The sequence below is a fragment of the Lissotriton helveticus genome, chromosome 12, assembly GCF_964261635.1.
Source record: "Lissotriton helveticus chromosome 12, aLisHel1.1, whole genome shotgun sequence".
Lineage (NCBI taxonomy): Eukaryota > Metazoa > Chordata > Amphibia > Caudata > Salamandridae > Lissotriton > Lissotriton helveticus.
Genome location: NC_136073.1, coordinates 115,880,647 through 115,897,181, shown reverse-complemented (window position 1 = coordinate 115,897,181; position 16,535 = coordinate 115,880,647). Strand labels below are relative to the sequence as shown.

General features: G+C 46.6%; 1 long non-coding RNA gene across 1 annotated transcript in view; it reads right to left on the bottom strand.

Moving 5' to 3' along the window:
* Positions 1–829: 829 nt before the first annotated feature.
* The window catches only part of LOC144799017 (uncharacterized), a 97,261-nt gene continuing 81,555 nt past the window's right edge, over positions 830–16,535 (bottom strand). Inside the window, exon 3 of the long non-coding RNA XR_013603728.1 lies at positions 830–853. This is a non-coding gene — a long non-coding RNA (uncharacterized LOC144799017). The remainder of the gene's footprint in view (positions 854–16,535) is intronic.

Below are 16,535 nucleotides of genomic sequence, written 5' to 3'. Positions count from 1 at the left end.
GGTTCAGAACGGAATCCTTGATTTCAGGGTGATCTCGTTACTCGAATATGACGAAAAGACTTGTATATAGTATACTCGTCATTCTCGGTCTGCTGATACCAAAATCGTCATGATACGACGATGTTTATGACACGGGTCCAGAATTTCAGTACCACATCTTCCTCCCCTGGTGTCAGTGTTCTCTTTATTCAGCTGCAGGCAAATGAATATGACAGACAAGGGACCAAATATACTAGGTGCCCCAGATGTGCAGCAGGTATTTGCACCCGCTTCTTGCACCACCAGGGCACTTTGGTATTAGAGAAGGGCCGCAGATGCTTTGGCAGCTCCTTCTTTCATAAAGTTCACAGTGGCATCATCACAGGAGGATGTTCCCTTATTTGCATGGGAGCTTGTCCCCACGCAAATGAGGAAAGACCATACCTTTGCGCTGTATTACAGATGTGTGGGTGTGTAGGAAAAAGAGCTGTCGGGAGAAGCCTGGACTTTGAGCCACATAGAGATGGTGCACAGTCAGTGCAATCTCTGAGGGTGTCCTTGTATGGGAGGTACGTAGGTGATTTGGGAACTCCCGAGCACCTCATGGTAGGTGGGTGTTTCACTCACTGCACCTGCCAACAGTGGAATCTCTGCTCCCTGAAACTTGCTCAGTTGAAGGTGGATCAACAGCTTCAAAGAGCCGGTCTGTCTTTCAATAATGCACTGCTCCACGGGAGGCATGGGTTGGCAGCTGAGCTAGGGCAACAATTTCACTGTAATAGGGCGGACTGCCCCAGCGGAGCCATGTGCACCCCGTTAAAGGTGCACCACAACGCAGGTCAGTGAAAGGGGCCGTCTTGACGCAGAAATGGAGCTGTGGAGAAAGGTCAGTGGGTGAAATCAAATCCACATTGAAGGTGACCAGACACACAACTGGTCTCACAATACAGGAGTAATAACCATCCTCCTGACTTCATACAATTCAATGGAGTCACTCAGTCCCCAATGCAGCCTGTAGAAGCTTCATGGGAGTGTCACTCAGTGCCCTTCACAGGCTGCAAATGCTTCATAGGAACCTGATCCATTTCCCATTACCAGGTGCTCAAGCTTCCTCTAAGCTGAACTCATTTCCCATCAATGGCTACGCACGATTTGTCTGAGCCTCACTCACCACCCCCTTTCCAGAGTCTCGCTCATGCTGGTTCAGTAGCTGAGAAGCTCTCGATATGGATTCCTTGGTGACAGGCTCACGATGTTAGCAGTGATCTATTATTTAGAAATATACTCACTTTCTGGGAGTCACTCGCACCTCAAATCTGTCCCCTTTAGAATGCACAGTCCATAAGTTGAGACTGACCAATGACCGTACTTTGTTATTGTTGCTTCTCTTTCACAAACAGCCAGAGTACTTCAGGTAGGAGATGGACCGCTCAAGGAGGACCTGAAGCTATTGGATCTAGAACATTTCAATCCGGAGCTGAAAATTTGGATCATGTTCATCTGAATGGGTAGTTACAGCTATTAGATCTAGTGCAACTTAGTGGTGAGCTGAAGCTACTGGATCTTGTGCAACTTAGTGGTGAGTTGAAACTACTGGATCTAGCACAGCTCAATGGGGAGTTGAAGCTAGTGCATCCCAATGGGGAGTTAAAGCTAGTGCATCCCAATGGGGAGTTGAAGCTAGTGCATCCCAATGGGGAGTTGAAGCTAGCGCATCCCAATGGGGAGTGGAAGTTAGTGCATCTCAATGGGGAGTTGAAGCTAGTGCATCCCAATGGGGAGTTGAAGTTAGTGCATCTCAATGGGGAGTTGAAGCTAGCGCACCTCAATGAGGGGGAGGGTTGAAGCTAGTGCATCTCAATGAGGGGGAGGGTTGAAGCTAGTGCATCTCAATGGGGAGTTGAAGTGCATCGCCATGGGGGTGTTGAAGCTAGTGCATCTCAATGGGAGGCTGAAGCTAGTGCATCTCAATGGGGGGTTTGAAGCTAGTGCATCTCAATGGGGTGGTTTGAAAGCTAGTGCATCTCAATGGGGTTGTTTTTAAGCTTGTGCATCTCAATAGGGGAGTTTGAAGCTAGAGCATCTCAATTGGGGGTTGAAGCTACTGAAGTGCACCTCAACGGGGGTGGGGTTGAAACTACTGGAGTGCACCTCAACAGGAATTGAGGTTATTGGATGTAGTGCAACTTGGTTTCGGAGGTGGACCTACTGCAGCCAGTATAGTAAATAGGGCAATACAAAAGGGGATGATGGACAGAGCGATTGAGCAAATCAAACACTCACCCCCAGTCAAATGATCTGGGTTTAATCCACCACCATTCTTTAACTCACTCAGCCACCCCAGTTCAGACATGGCCATATGCAAATCAGTCTGACCCTGTGCATCATGGGAACAGTCCAGCCCGAACTGCCAAGCCATGTCTTCCCTGGACCGGAAACAAGCAACCTGGGACCGGTTTCAGATTCATAATCCTCATCAGCCAGGCTATCTTGAATCCAGTGGCCAAGTGAGCAAGGGACTCACGTCTGAGCATACCCTGCCACACTTAGGGCGAACAAAGCGATACAAAAGGGGATGATGGACAGAGCGTTTGAGCAAATCAAACACTCACCCCCAGTCAAATGATCTGGGTTTAATCCACCACCATTCTTTAGCTCACTCAGCCACCCCAGTTCAGAAATGGCCATATGCAAATCAGTCTGACCCTGTGCCTCATGGGAACAGTCCAGCCCGAACTGCCAAGCCATGTCTTCCCTGGACCGGAAACAAGCATCCTGGGACCGGTTTCGGATTCATAATCCTCATCAGCCAGGCTATCTTGAGTCCAGTGGCCAAGTGAGCAAGGGACTCACGTCTGAGCATACCCTGCCACACTTAGGGCGAACAAAGCGATACAAAAAGGGATGATGGACGGAGCGTTTGAGCAAATCAAACACTCACCCACAGTCAAATGATCTGGGTTTAATCCACCACCATTCTTTAGCTCACTCAGCCACCCCAGTTCAGACATGGCCATATGCAAATCAGTCTGACCCTGTGCCTCATGAGAACAGTCCAGCCCGAACTGCCAAGCCATGTCTTCCCTGGACCGGAAACAAGCATCCTGGGACCTGTTTCGGTTTGGTGGCTGAGTGAGCTAAAGAATGGTGATGGATAAAACCCAGATCAGTTGACTGGGGGTGAGTGTTTGATTTGTTCAAACGCTCCGTCCATCATCCCCTTTTGTATCGCTTTGTTTGCCCTAAGTGTGGCAGGGTATGCTCAGACGTGAGTCCCTTGCTCACTTGGCCACTGGATTCAAGATAGCCTGGCTGATGAGGATTATGAATCCGAAACCGGTCCCAGGATGTTTGTTTCCGGACCAGGGAAGACATGGCTTGGCAGTTCGGGCTGGACTGTACCCATAAGGCACAGGGTCAGACTGATTTGCATATGGCCATGTCTGAACTGGGGTGGCTGAGTGAGCTAAAGAATGGTGATGGATTAAACCCAGATCAGTTGACTGGGGTTGAGTGTTTGATTTGCTCAAACTCTCCGTCCACCATCCCCTTTTGTATCGCTTTGTTCGCCCTAAGTGTCGCAGGGTATGCTCAGACGTGAGTCCCTTGCTCACTTGGCCACTGGATTCAAGATAGCCTAGCTGATGAGGATTAATAATCCGAAACCGGTTCCAGGATGCTTGTTTCCGGACCAGGGAAGACATGGCTTGGCAGTTCATGCTGGACTGTTCTCATAAGGCACAGGGTCAGACTGATTTGCATATGGCCATTTCTGAACTGGGGTGGCTGAGTGAGCTAAAGAATGGTGATGGCTTAAACCCAGATCAGTTGACTGGGGGTGAGTGTTTGATTTGGTCAAACGCTCCGTCCATCATCCCCTTTTGTATCGCTCAGAGAATAGTAAATAGGGGCTGGATCCACTACACCTGGTGGGATGAGTATTTGTTCAGCGCATTGCTAAAAGGAGGATTTATGGAAGAGCCCAAAATGTATGTTTTCTAGGACTTCAGTCAGATGAGATCTGAATAAAAACTACAGGTCGAAATGACACCAAACCATCCCTAAGTTTCATGCTACCTTTTCATGGTTTACGAAGCGATACTATATAAGTACAGATAATATGTCCACTTATGTCATGAAATTGCATTTTCTGCACTATTTTTGGAATGTAAGAAGTGTATATTGTTCCTTTATCAGAAATGTAAAAATGTTATCATACAAAATATTTTGTCCTGTACTCTTCTTGAAAATATTTAGGATGATATATGTTATTGAATTTCCACACCTCTAAAGCAGATGCACAAATGTTGATGAAAGAGACCCACAGGATAATTGTTTGGCTTTATTATATCAATCCATGTTCTTATGGGCAAACAAAGTTGCCCGTGTGTTCTTTCCATGCCACCATGAGACACTGTTACAGGCATTAGTTCAGTTACCGCATGTGAAGATGACAACTCCCTGAATACATAACTGTTAATTCATTATACTGATCATGCCATTTACAGCCGCACCTTACTAGGGAAGGGTGGACCATGACAAACTACCTCTGTAACTAGCATGTAGTCTCATATATTGTGTGACATGGTTCAACAGTCCAGGATTTTTAGGCAGAATCACTTTAAGGAGATTTTTAAGCCAATAGGCCAGTGTTAAAAACAAGAGCAACCGGCTGTTAGCTTGAACAAGCATTTGCAATGCAATAGGTCTCGCTTTTGCAAGAGTTAGTGCTATTGGTGTTGCAAATGACTATGTCTTTCACCTATGTGTTTTGGTTTGGAGTGTAATGGATGGTTGTAGTTTGTTGTGGAATTATGTGGGTTGTATTTCAATTATCAGTTGTGGTATGATATGTACATTTGTGGTGTTTTGGAGGCATATGGTGTGTTGTGGAATTGTGTTGTGTATTTGAAATAGATTTATGTGGAATTATGTGATGTTTTTGTAACACTGTAGAGATGTATTGTTCGCCATTCAGTGTAATTATGCGTATTGGAACTATGTGTTATGGTGTGGAGTGCATTTCTGTGAATTGCTGGTATGTGGCAAAGAGTGCATTGATGTGGGGTGTATTCATATTTTATTGAGTAGAGTGCAGTGAAGAGTAATTATGTGGAGCTGAGTGGTATTATGTAGAATGTAATTATATTGAGTGGTGCAGAGCTGTGTGGCATTGAATTGTGATGTGTGGAATTATGTGGCATGGTTTATAGTGGCACGATGTGGCAAGGTGTAGAGTAGTATTTTATGGTGTGGAATTATGTGGTTGAACATGGATCTCTAGTGGCATATCTAGAGAAGTGTGGCTCAATGGTTAGAGCAGCAGACCCTGATGCAGTAGTCTGGCTGGGACCAGGGTTCAATCACGCCTCGGCGGGTCTCGGGCTCAATTTCCTCGGACCTGATAATTCTCGCCTCGGTGCCTATTCTGATCATGAGCCCCACTCTGCACCTCTGGGCAATAGCTTGCTTAATCTCTACAAGGGCCCCAACAACGCTGAGGATGCCTGACTTCTCCTTGGGGGTGCCCAGGAGTGGGCTCCTCACAGGGAAAGGCCAGGAAGGGTTCCTCGGCGGTATTCGTACAAGCGCCGAGATGCCTCCGGGTAGTCGTGCGCTATATAAGTGCGTATTTATTAATATTATTATCTTGTGTGGTTCTAGAAATGGCTTAATGGCTCACACCAGCGACAAGAAACCCTGTGCGGGGATACATCTATTGTCACCAGTGTGGCTCTCTTCAAGAAGATTATGGGATCAATAGATGCCAAAGAATCCAACAAGTAGAGTTTCCCTGTGCTAATCCATGCAGTGGTGTAGCAAGGGGGGCGATCCGCACGATTTTTTTTTGGGGGGGAGAGCATCACCAGCACCCCCCTTCTCCCCACCCGTTCTTAGTCGCAGCCGTGGGGCATTAAAGGCAAGGAACCCCACAGGCAGCAATGTGCCTAGCTACCCCACTGGGTCCATGCCTTTTTGAGGCTTCAGCAGCTAATGTTGCCAGAGCCACCCTCAAACGCAGTCACAACTATTTGTAAAAGAACGGTTTCCTTTGGATAGTTAGTTCTTAGCTCGCCCTCCCATATGAAAATCCTCTGATGAGAATAAAAGTAAGCCTTCAATGTTCATGACTGCAAGGAGCCCCATGGGCTCCTGTCGAAGCTTACTGAGCAGGTGTCTTCTCTGCTGGGCTTCAGCAGTAGCACCAGAGAGCTCTATGCCAATAGGCAGATGAGGTAACCGACACCTGTTATCAAAGGGTGTAGGCGTACGCTCATAGCACTGTTTCATATACCCGTAATTACCAAACTGTAAGTGCATCTGAGGACGTATGAACTTGGAGCCGTGCTGGGCGCGCAGGCCAATGCTTTAAATGTGCCACAATACAGCACCCAGAAAAACATAAATGACAATTTACAACACAGTTAGCAGATCTGAAATTAAAGGGACTTGAAGTAGTTTTGGTAAGCGTGTAGATTTTCTTATACGTTGCTACCCAGAGCCTCACACCAGCTTCTGCATTTCTTAGCTTGGGATGAGCCTGGTTTAAGATACTTTCATCACCATCCAACTATAACATCGGTAAACCCGTCCGTACTAGTATAGAGGCTCAAATTCACTAGTCTAAAACGGTCTTGAACAGTGTGTGCAGATAAGAGAACATCAAAATAAATGTTATTTGGCTAGGTTCCTAAAGTTACGACAAGTATACTTGAGACCAGGTGGCGATTTAGAGGATACCCGCTGGAATTATGAGGCAAGTGAGGACCAAATTATGTGGCAGGGATTACCAAATTATGTAGAAGAAAAGACAAAATATGTGACATAATTCAGCACATTTGGCGATTGTATGACCTCATAATGTTGTCATTTTTACACGTTAACACTATCTGGAGAAAGGTTTTACTCCATTAGTACCAGCCCGACACCCAAACACTGCAATCTACAAAAGAAAGATTAACAATCAACCTTTGAGAAGGGCATTCTACTACCCCACAACACCTGTTGCTGCGTTTTTAGTAACTTTTGATCTGTTGGAACTAGAAACATTGTTCAAATCTGCAGATTACGCAGCAAAATGATGAATGATGTGGCAAATGCTGATAATCCATAATTATGAGGAAACATCGAGGCTGAAAAGTTGCATAATTCCAGTGGCCCATCAAGAGTGATGGCCATCTGAGGTGAAATTAAGCCTTAATAAACTCTTATTATATTTGCCTATATAGGGTTACATAGAGGCCCAGATGCATCAAGGTAAAATCCGCTCGCAAAGGGGCAGATTCTCAGAACCTGCCCCTTTGCGACCGGTATTTTTGCATTTGGGATGCATCATCCCAAATGCAAAAATCGCAAACTAAGAATTCGCTAAATTGCGATTACTTGCATTTAAGGAATCTCAAATTGAGATTCCTTAAATGCAATGCATCAAAGTTAAAAAAATTAGCGATTTCGCTAATAGGAGTAGCAAATTACCATGAAGTTCAACTTCATGGTAATTTGCAAAAACTTTGAAAAATGCACATTTGTGCATTTTTCTAAATTTTATGTTGCGCACACACATGCCCTAAGGGCATGTGTGTGCGCAACATATGTGCACAGATCAATTTCAGGGGTGCAACAGGGTGTCCTTTGGACACCCCTGCACCCTTGAAATCGCATTCTCAATTTGCGATTCGCTAATTGCGATTCGCAAATTGAGAATGTCTTCCCATTCATTCCGTGGGCCTCTAGGCCCATAGGAATGAATGGGGAGGTATTCCTTAATTGCGACTCGCAATTTGCGAGTGGCAATTAAGGAATTTTAAGAAATCGCTATTTTTTGAGCGAGTTCTTCTTGCATAGCATTTTGCTATTCCTTATTAGCGTTTCCTTATTTTTCGCTATTAAGGAATCGCAAAATGGATGCTTGATGCATCTGGGGGAGAGTCTATATTTCAGCTGTTAAATCCAGAAGTTGGCATTACACTACACTAGACCGAAGGGCTGGCAAAATCATGACATGTGCCCAGTAACCTGAGCATGAGGATGTGAAAGAACACAAGGAAACTGGCAGTTCTTTTGAAATTTAGTTTGAACCAAGTCTAATTACGTGCACAACCTTGGAGATGGCTTCTGGTAAGAAAAGCTGAAGGGGCAATTCTGGTGGGACCTGCTTCTGTGCAAGGCTTGTAAAGACCTGGTCGCACAGGGATGCAAACACCTAAAAGGACAATTCTGTCAGGAGTACACTGTTTAATCATATTTTTTAAACTACCACCATCATGTACAAAAATAATAGGTCTGCCCTGAGCAATTGTGAGGTCATTTTTGTTTATTTAATTTGAAAACCTGCAATATGGAAAAACAGTGTGATAAATATATAAAATAAAGGAACATTCCAGAGCCCAACAAAACAGCACATGCACTGAAGTGTACTCCTTCTCATGCTCCTGTGCACATCTGATCAAACAAAATGCTCTCATTCACAGCGCGGACAGCCGGTGAATGAAGTGGGATGACCAACTACCATGTAACCTGAAGTCACGGGGCAGTAGATGAGCTGTACAACGAATGGGAGATATGCAACTATACTTAGCAGAAACCTTGCTCAACCATTAAATGACAAAAATCAAGGAGCAGCTCCAGTGGAATTGCTAATGGTATATAAAGCAAGTTGGGCAAAAATGAACAGCTTTTCCATCCATAGATCGAAGTGAGCTTCTCCCGGTTTGCACACTGAAAGTCTTTAGACCTGAAGCGCTTTGCAATTTCTGGCTCCAAAGGTGGGGAAGGAGAGCACTGTGAGGTTTTGCTAGCTGTGGGGATGCCACAACACCTAATCAGCAAACTACATTTTTATAAGCACATAAGCTGGCACTGGAGATTAGAAAACAGTGAGGGAGGTTTAAAAGGGGGGCCAAGGAAGGTCGAACTATTGGTACTCCCAGCTCAGATCTTTTGGCCCTACTTACGGTTTGAGAAGGAAAGGGCTTTTACAGGTTATTTTGTAAGAAAATAAGTGCCGGGCTCTCGTCAGGAGGCAGCTTGCACAAGGCAATTTCTCCTGATAGCACCACCTAAAACAAAAAAGAAAGTGGTGCGAAAATGTGGTGCAATGGCCAGAGCTGCCGACCTCGGAGCTTGGGATTGAAGCTCGAGGTTCGGCCTCAGCTCAACATTAGCAGCTGAAATCAGTGGTTAATTTGTTTGTATGAGATGCTCTTTAACTTGAGTCAACCTATAATAGAAATGTCTGCCTGTTGCCTATTCCACTCGTCTGCAGCAAGCCAGCGTTGTCTTAGGGGCCAAAGCAGAGGAGTCTTGTATGCAACTCCGAGACCAGATGCCTTTAGTTGAGACAGTAACCGCCTTGCGGGTGTATGTGCAGTGGAGGGTAGAGGGCGGGGCGGACGGGGAGGAGGAGGTACGGAGCAGTTTCAAAGGTATACTGCGATGCTTCGAGAAAAAAACACAAAGCTACATGAAGAGCGTAGATGGGGGAGGGAGGGGAAACAAAGGAGGAAGCGTAATATATGTGAATGATTAAAAAAACAAAATTGATTGCGCCGCGCGCAACGCGACGCGTTGCTACCATTATTAAGTATGTGACATGATTTCTTTAATTAAGATAGAGCCTGTCTTGCGGGCGTCGGTGTAGCAGGGGAGAGAAGGGGGAACTGAGAATATTTTAAAGATGTGACGCGATGCTTCTGGTAAAACAAGCTCTCGGCATTGCGTGGCGGGGGCGGTGAGCGGCTTCTTTTGAAGTCTGATGCAGATGTGTGCGATGTGCACACGCCCGGCTCACATGCACTGTAGGCAATCCGCCTTTGGGTGCATTTTTTAGAGCCCTTACTTAAGTCTCGCTGAGAACATATGCGGATTCGATCAGTGAGACCTAAAAAGGACCAGATGCTGGTACCAGATGTAACACGGGTCCCTCCTGGTAGTTAAGGTTACCCGGACGCCCAAGGCCAGGATTTCTGGGCTCAATTCTGAGCAAAGATATTGCCACACCCCGAGAAGCAGTGACAGTCAACAGTAAACCAAAAAAGAGGTTTCTTTACTAGACCTGAACTAGACGCGGACATAAAATGTAATGAGATCATAGGAGACTAGTTGAAACCAGTTACTGGTACTGGCCAGCATCCCACAATAGGAATATGCGATACCAGCCAGACACCAATTGTTTGCATTCCAACCTGTATATTAGACCAAATTACTGTGTTAAACCTAGCAGCATCAGGTTTGTTTTCCCCAGACTTTTTGCCTTACTCCTCCTATTTTTGATGAATTTGACTTTAGAACTCTAGCACTGGTTAGCATTTGTAAAATACACAAACTGCTTGTTCTTTCTCCTTTAAACATGTTGAAATTGGCTAACACTCAATTGACACATTTAAATGTACTTGTAAATCTCTAATAATGTGGTACTACATGTATACAGGGCCTGTAATTTAAATTCTACTAGTGAAATGAAATGAAATGGAAAAGGGTTTTGTTAAGCGCAGCTGCTGCCCTGAGGCGTCCAGGCGCTAGAGAACTAGGTTAGTACCCTCCAATGAGATCGGCCCAGGGGTTGGCCTGATTTATTGAAAAGAAAAGTTTTGAGCCGTTTGCGGAAGGTCATCAAGTTAGGATTAGATCTTAAATGGAGAGGGAGTGAGTTCCATAACTTGGCTGCGTTGTAGGATAATGACCGACCTCCAGCTCTGGGTCCCCGGACCGGGGGAACTAACGCCAAAAAGGCGTGGAAGGAGCGAAGCTGTTTGCTGGGCCGATGAGGGGTAATCAGAGAGTGACTGATTGCTGGGCCAGATTTCCAGTATGCTTGATGGGAAATTCACATGGACTTGAACTAGTGCGCCTGCAGCACGAATTGTGCCATCCACATAAGTAGTCCTTAAAAGCAGTCTCAGGCCTCCTATTGCTGCCTGTGTGTAGATTTAAACTGCAATTTCAAATTGGCAAAATAAACCCATTGCCAGGGCTAAATCTCCCTTTTTAATACATACATATTTGTCACCCCTAAGGTAGGCCTTAAAAAAGCCCACAAGGCAGGGTATAGTTATCTTAAAAGGCTGTACATTTACTTTTTTTATGTTTTACATGTACTGGAATTAAAAAACTCCTACATTTGTATTTCACTATTGTGAGGCCTACTTCTCCCATAGGATAACATTGGGTCACCTCTTTGTATTTGTGCATACAAACTGATAACTTTTAACGGGGAGCTAGTAGGAAAGTCTAGTTTGTTCTCTAGAGAATTGTAATTTTCTTTTCCCAACCTTCAGGTGCCTGCAGCCTGTAACCTGGGTCACGTGACTAGGTGTTGCTGGAAGTGGGTCTTTGTTTATTACTCCAAGACAATGAGACAAATACATGTTAGCAGGATGGGCCGTCTGTCAGGATGAGTGGGAGAGGAGCTCTGGGAAAGTCAATGGCCGCCGTAATAAATCAGTCTCTCCTGGACTAAAATGAAATCACTATTTCTTAACAGAGAACAGAACCATGGGTGGAAAGGAGGCTACAACACTTCCTCACCTTGGAGAAGGAACTTACTAGTAACCCAAGGGTCTATGTTCTACTCTGTCAAAATGTTTAGAGGAATTGGTACATTTAGCAGCTGCAAAACACGAGATTGACTAAATCACAGAGGTTTGTATCGCTCCATTTTGAACTTTGGCAACAGTTTATAAATTCACACATGGGTCTATAAGAGTATACCTGACCACTATTTGGAAGGGGCATGCCTAGGGCTTCCTTTCCAAACAGCCATTTGGTATGGTATGTATCAATGTTTGTGACCAAAATCGGTTTGCAAAACACTGACATTTTGCCAACTCCCAGTATAGTGTGGTAAACCTTTGACAAAAGGCATAGGATCCCCTTGGTCGTGTTCCCCTTGTGAGAAGTTGGCCTGATATGCAGTGCTCACTATTCTAGTGATCACTATGTATCAGTCCAAACAACCCTTATTGATGATTGGTTGTAAGTCAACCTTATAGACCAGCTATCCTAGTAGCATGGATGCGAGCAGTCTAAGGCTAAGACTCTAGAGGGCGTGTTAAGCCAGCTGTTTTACCATCACATTACCCCTTGAACACCAAGTGAAAGGACACCACACAAGTTGTTATGAAAATAAATGTATATTTATTTCTAACAAGTCTACCCTGAACTCTTTATGAGTCAGGGAGCTAAGCACAATACAAAACTCTTACGAAAATACTTTAAGTCGCACAATTTACACAAATGCCCTAGGGGCACGAAAAACCATATACACAGTAAGTGGAATGCGAACTTGCCAGCAGGTAAGTAGTAATTTTCTAGACTCAGGAATCGCTAGGCCTACAATTCTAAACACTGGGATTAGATGCAGGAGGCCTGTGGACGTCGTATGCAGAGTGGGAACTCTCACGCGTAAGGCGGGAAAAAGTCTATGGAGGCTAGCAGTTGCAAAGTTACTGTTCTCGGGCGAACCCGACTAGGTGGGTCGAAAACAAGAGTGGATCCGAACACTTAGGGTGTTGGACTATGCTGGAGCACCGGAGTACTCAGGTTACCTAGCCCAGGGGCTGCGGCTGCATAGGGTTGAAGTTGCGTCAGAAACCCTCGTTGAAGATCCAGGAGCCTGAAGAAAGAGTTGCTGGCAGGCGGCCAGTGAAGAAAGTTCGGAGTGATCCAAGCCTGGATCAGGGAAGAAGAAACCTGTAAGCAGAGGGGACCAAGTTCTGAATCACTAGCCAGTGATTTGAGTGGGCACCAAGATGGCACCGGACGAAGTCACCTCAGCCAGGTGAGTGGGCGCTGCTGGGCTCTGCAGTCTCTCGGACCAGGAGGCGTTGTCGGCGACCAGGATGGAGGTGCGCGCTGTCCCACGAAGGTACTTGCTGTCGGCGTCGCTGGACCCAGGATTGGGCAACAAGTCTTGGCAAATGCAAGGCCCACGCGGTGGACCTAAAATGGCGTCTTGAGTGGACCAGGAGGGTCCAGGGTGCTCCTCTTTTGGAGGGGAGCAAGGGCTAGTCTGGAGCAACCAGACCAGCAGTAGTTGTCGTCGTGGAGCGTCGTGAGGGGGCCACTAGCCAACGGGCAAGCGACCTGGACAACGCGGTGAGCAGCAAAAAGCAGAAGGGCCCCACGCCGATCTCGTGGATGCAGGGGGGCTGAACTTCGGTGCTGGAGCTGCTCAGGGTCGGGGCTTCTCTTACCCCAAAGCACTCGGTCGAGGGTCACTCGGGAGTCGTGCTGGGCAAGCGTCGTGTAGTCTTGAAGATGGCTGGTCCCTCGAGGTCTCGTCACACCCAGTGAAGTAGTGTGGCTCACTGGTTAGAGGCGGCAGACCCGAGAGCAGAGGACGGCCCGGGACCAGGGTTCGATTCCCGGCGCGGCAGGTTTCTGGACCAGGGTCAGCGGACTTGATAATTCTCTCGCCTCAGTGCCCACTCTGATCAGCGATCACACTCGGCAACTCTGGGCATTAGCTTGCCTCATCTTCACTAACGGCCCCACCAGACCGCCGGGGATGCCTGGTCTCACCCTGGAGATACCCATTAAGGGACCATCTCTCAGGGAAGCCAGGAAGGGTTTCGCAGCGGTCGAAGCGCCTTGGGACCCTACGGGTAAGTAGTGCGCTATATAAATGCCTATACATTTACATTTACATTTACATTTACATTTACATTTACACCCACGAATCTCAGCGTGACTGATGATGCAGGTAGAGGTCAGAGGTGCCAGGGAAGCCGGTTCTCGTCGAGTTGGGCAGTCTTGATCCGGAGGAGAGACTGGCAACAAACCGCGATGCTTGGTTGGTGCCTGCTGCTGCAGGGTGACTACTCCTTAGTCACAAGGGAGAAATCTTGAGAAGAGTCTTGAGTTCCTTCTTGAAGAAAGTAGTTTCAGGATTCAAAGATGATCTGATTTGGAAGGGGGCCAGTTCCTACCTTTATCATGCAAAAAGGGGCTGGCACGCGACTAAGTCCTGCCCTATGGGTGGGACTAGGAGGGGGGTGGTTACACCCCTCTCCTTTGGCGGGCTTTCCCCAGGCCAGGGGCTGGAGTGCCCCTGGAACTGGCTCAAGCCGGCCTATGCACAGTGAGCACCGGGGTGCCACTTGCAGTCACCTTCCTCTAAAGCCCTGCCTACCTAGAATACACAAAATCCTGTCTGGGACGGTGCTGGCACCGCCCCTGGCAGGAAACCCTTTGTCCTTGCCTCCTGGGCTGGGAGGACTCCCAGCAGCAGGAGGGCAGACTTGTGTCTCGGTGGCAGCATCCATTTTGTGGAGCTAAGGCTCTGTTTGACTTTAACCGGGGTTACAGGCTACATACATGTCGTCCCTCTAGAAGGGTGGAATGCTAACCCCGTCGCCAGAATTGGCGAGGGGTTAGTATTCCAATTCGTATGACACCTTACTCGACATGTTTTGATAAAGCGATACCAGAGTTGGCATATAACCGCGAGGATTATAATGCACTTAAGAGTATATGGTATGCGATATCATGGAAACGGCTAAGGGATGGATCCCGAAAGCCGCAGACAGGCTCAGTTCATGCCATAGCACTATCTCACACGATTCCAAGCACTCTGCCTTCAGGATTGTCAAGGCCTGCCATAGGAGTGACTGATAGGAGATCTGTGTGTCCATTTTAGGGTTAGATATAGGTATACTATATCTAAAGCAAGGGGTGATTACACCACCTTGCCCCAGCTGTCAAGCAGCCAGTTGTGTCAGTTTTGGATGGCCAGCCAGGGGTGGCATAATACATGCTTCAGCCCCTGGTAGGCCCTGGGTACACCTATGCCCTGGATACCTAAGGTATACTGTACAGGGTCTGATAAGGTGACTCAGTATCCAATTGGATATGTACCTAGGGTACATGGAATCCATTTTAACAGAGAGAGCAGTGGGCCTGGGGTCCTGAATAGCAGGGCCCCAGGTCAACTAAGTCAGAAAACCAGCAACACCAGGCAAAAAGTTGGGGGCAACCATAGTCAGGGATCTACCTTCCTACATCCCTCTGTTAATGAGAAGAAGAAAACAAAAGTTTTTTGTGGAACAGGAAGTGATCCAGGGGACCGCTGTCTAACCTGAGAAAAACTTTCAAAATGTTTTTATTAATATACAGCCCCTTTTTCCTTTAAGGAAAACAGGCTGCATTTACAATTTATATTTTCACTGAAAAAACGAAGATTACAGGGACATTACAGTTAGGCTCACATTTACTCGTACAGCAGTACTCAGCAGTTATAGTTGTCCGAGTCATCTGTAACTTATGCCCTTGTAACACACTGCTTATGACCTCACATATTACATCACTCATGACAGGGTCAGTGACATCACTTATGACATCATCCACTGAACCATTCACACCCCCATACAACCTATCATACACATCTCACACTCACACACTGACAGACCCATACAACTACTGATAAACGGCCACTCGCTCAATCATAAAGCCACTCATATCGGCACTGACACGGCCATTTACTCACCTAAACAACAACTCAGATAACGACACGCTCACTCATACAACTACTCACACACCCAGTTCTTCAACTATACATCCACTCACAAGCCCATTTTAATCAGCACTGACACCTCTAGGGGTTTCTGGACGCTGTGGATGCAACGTCAGAATAAAGGTCAGAAACGAGCAAAAAGAGGCAAAATAGAGGGCAGAAGCGAGCAGAGAAGGAGAAATACGAGCAGAGGAGGAACCAAATGAAGGTAGCAACGGGTAGTGGACTGCAGGCAAGCTGGACAGGAGGTCCTTTGCAGGGGTGAGCTGGCCAGAGGACCTGGTCTTTGGGTTCCTGCTGCGTCCTCCATTATGTAGGTCCTGGTGGGGGAAATGAGCAGAATAAAATCAGGATCAAGCAACAAGCTGAAAGTGCCAGAATAAAGGGTAGGAATGAGCAGAAAGAGGTAGAATAAAGGGCAGGAACGAGAAGAAAGAGGCAGAAAAACTAGTAGAGTGGGCACAAAACCATAGTCAGCAGAGGGTAGCGGACTGCGGGCAAGCTGGACAGGAGGACCATTGCAGGGGGAACTGGCTGGAGGACCTGCCATTCACTCACCCATACAACCTCTGAACACAGCCTTACACTCACCCATACAACTACTCATATACCCACCCACATAACTATTTCATACCATTTCACACATCCATACAGCCATCTGTACACCCGGATACTCACCCATATAGAGACTCACACAGACACAGACTCTCCAATGCAGCCACTCACATCATAACTTACTTAACTAAACACCCTCTCAAACAGCCAAACACATCCATACAGCCACTATTCTGCCTTTCAGTCACACACACATAAAGGTACTCATACACCTAATCACCCACCCATAAAGCCACTCACTAATACAGCCACTCACTCACCCACCCAGCCATACAGTAGCTCACATACGCTTTATTCACCCATACACACACCTAGTTACACACCCATACAGCCACTCATACACAGATTCATAGTCTCATAGCCACTCAGATGACATATGTTAGAAATAGTATCACTCATTAGTAGTGATTTAACTTCTACAGTAGCTGAC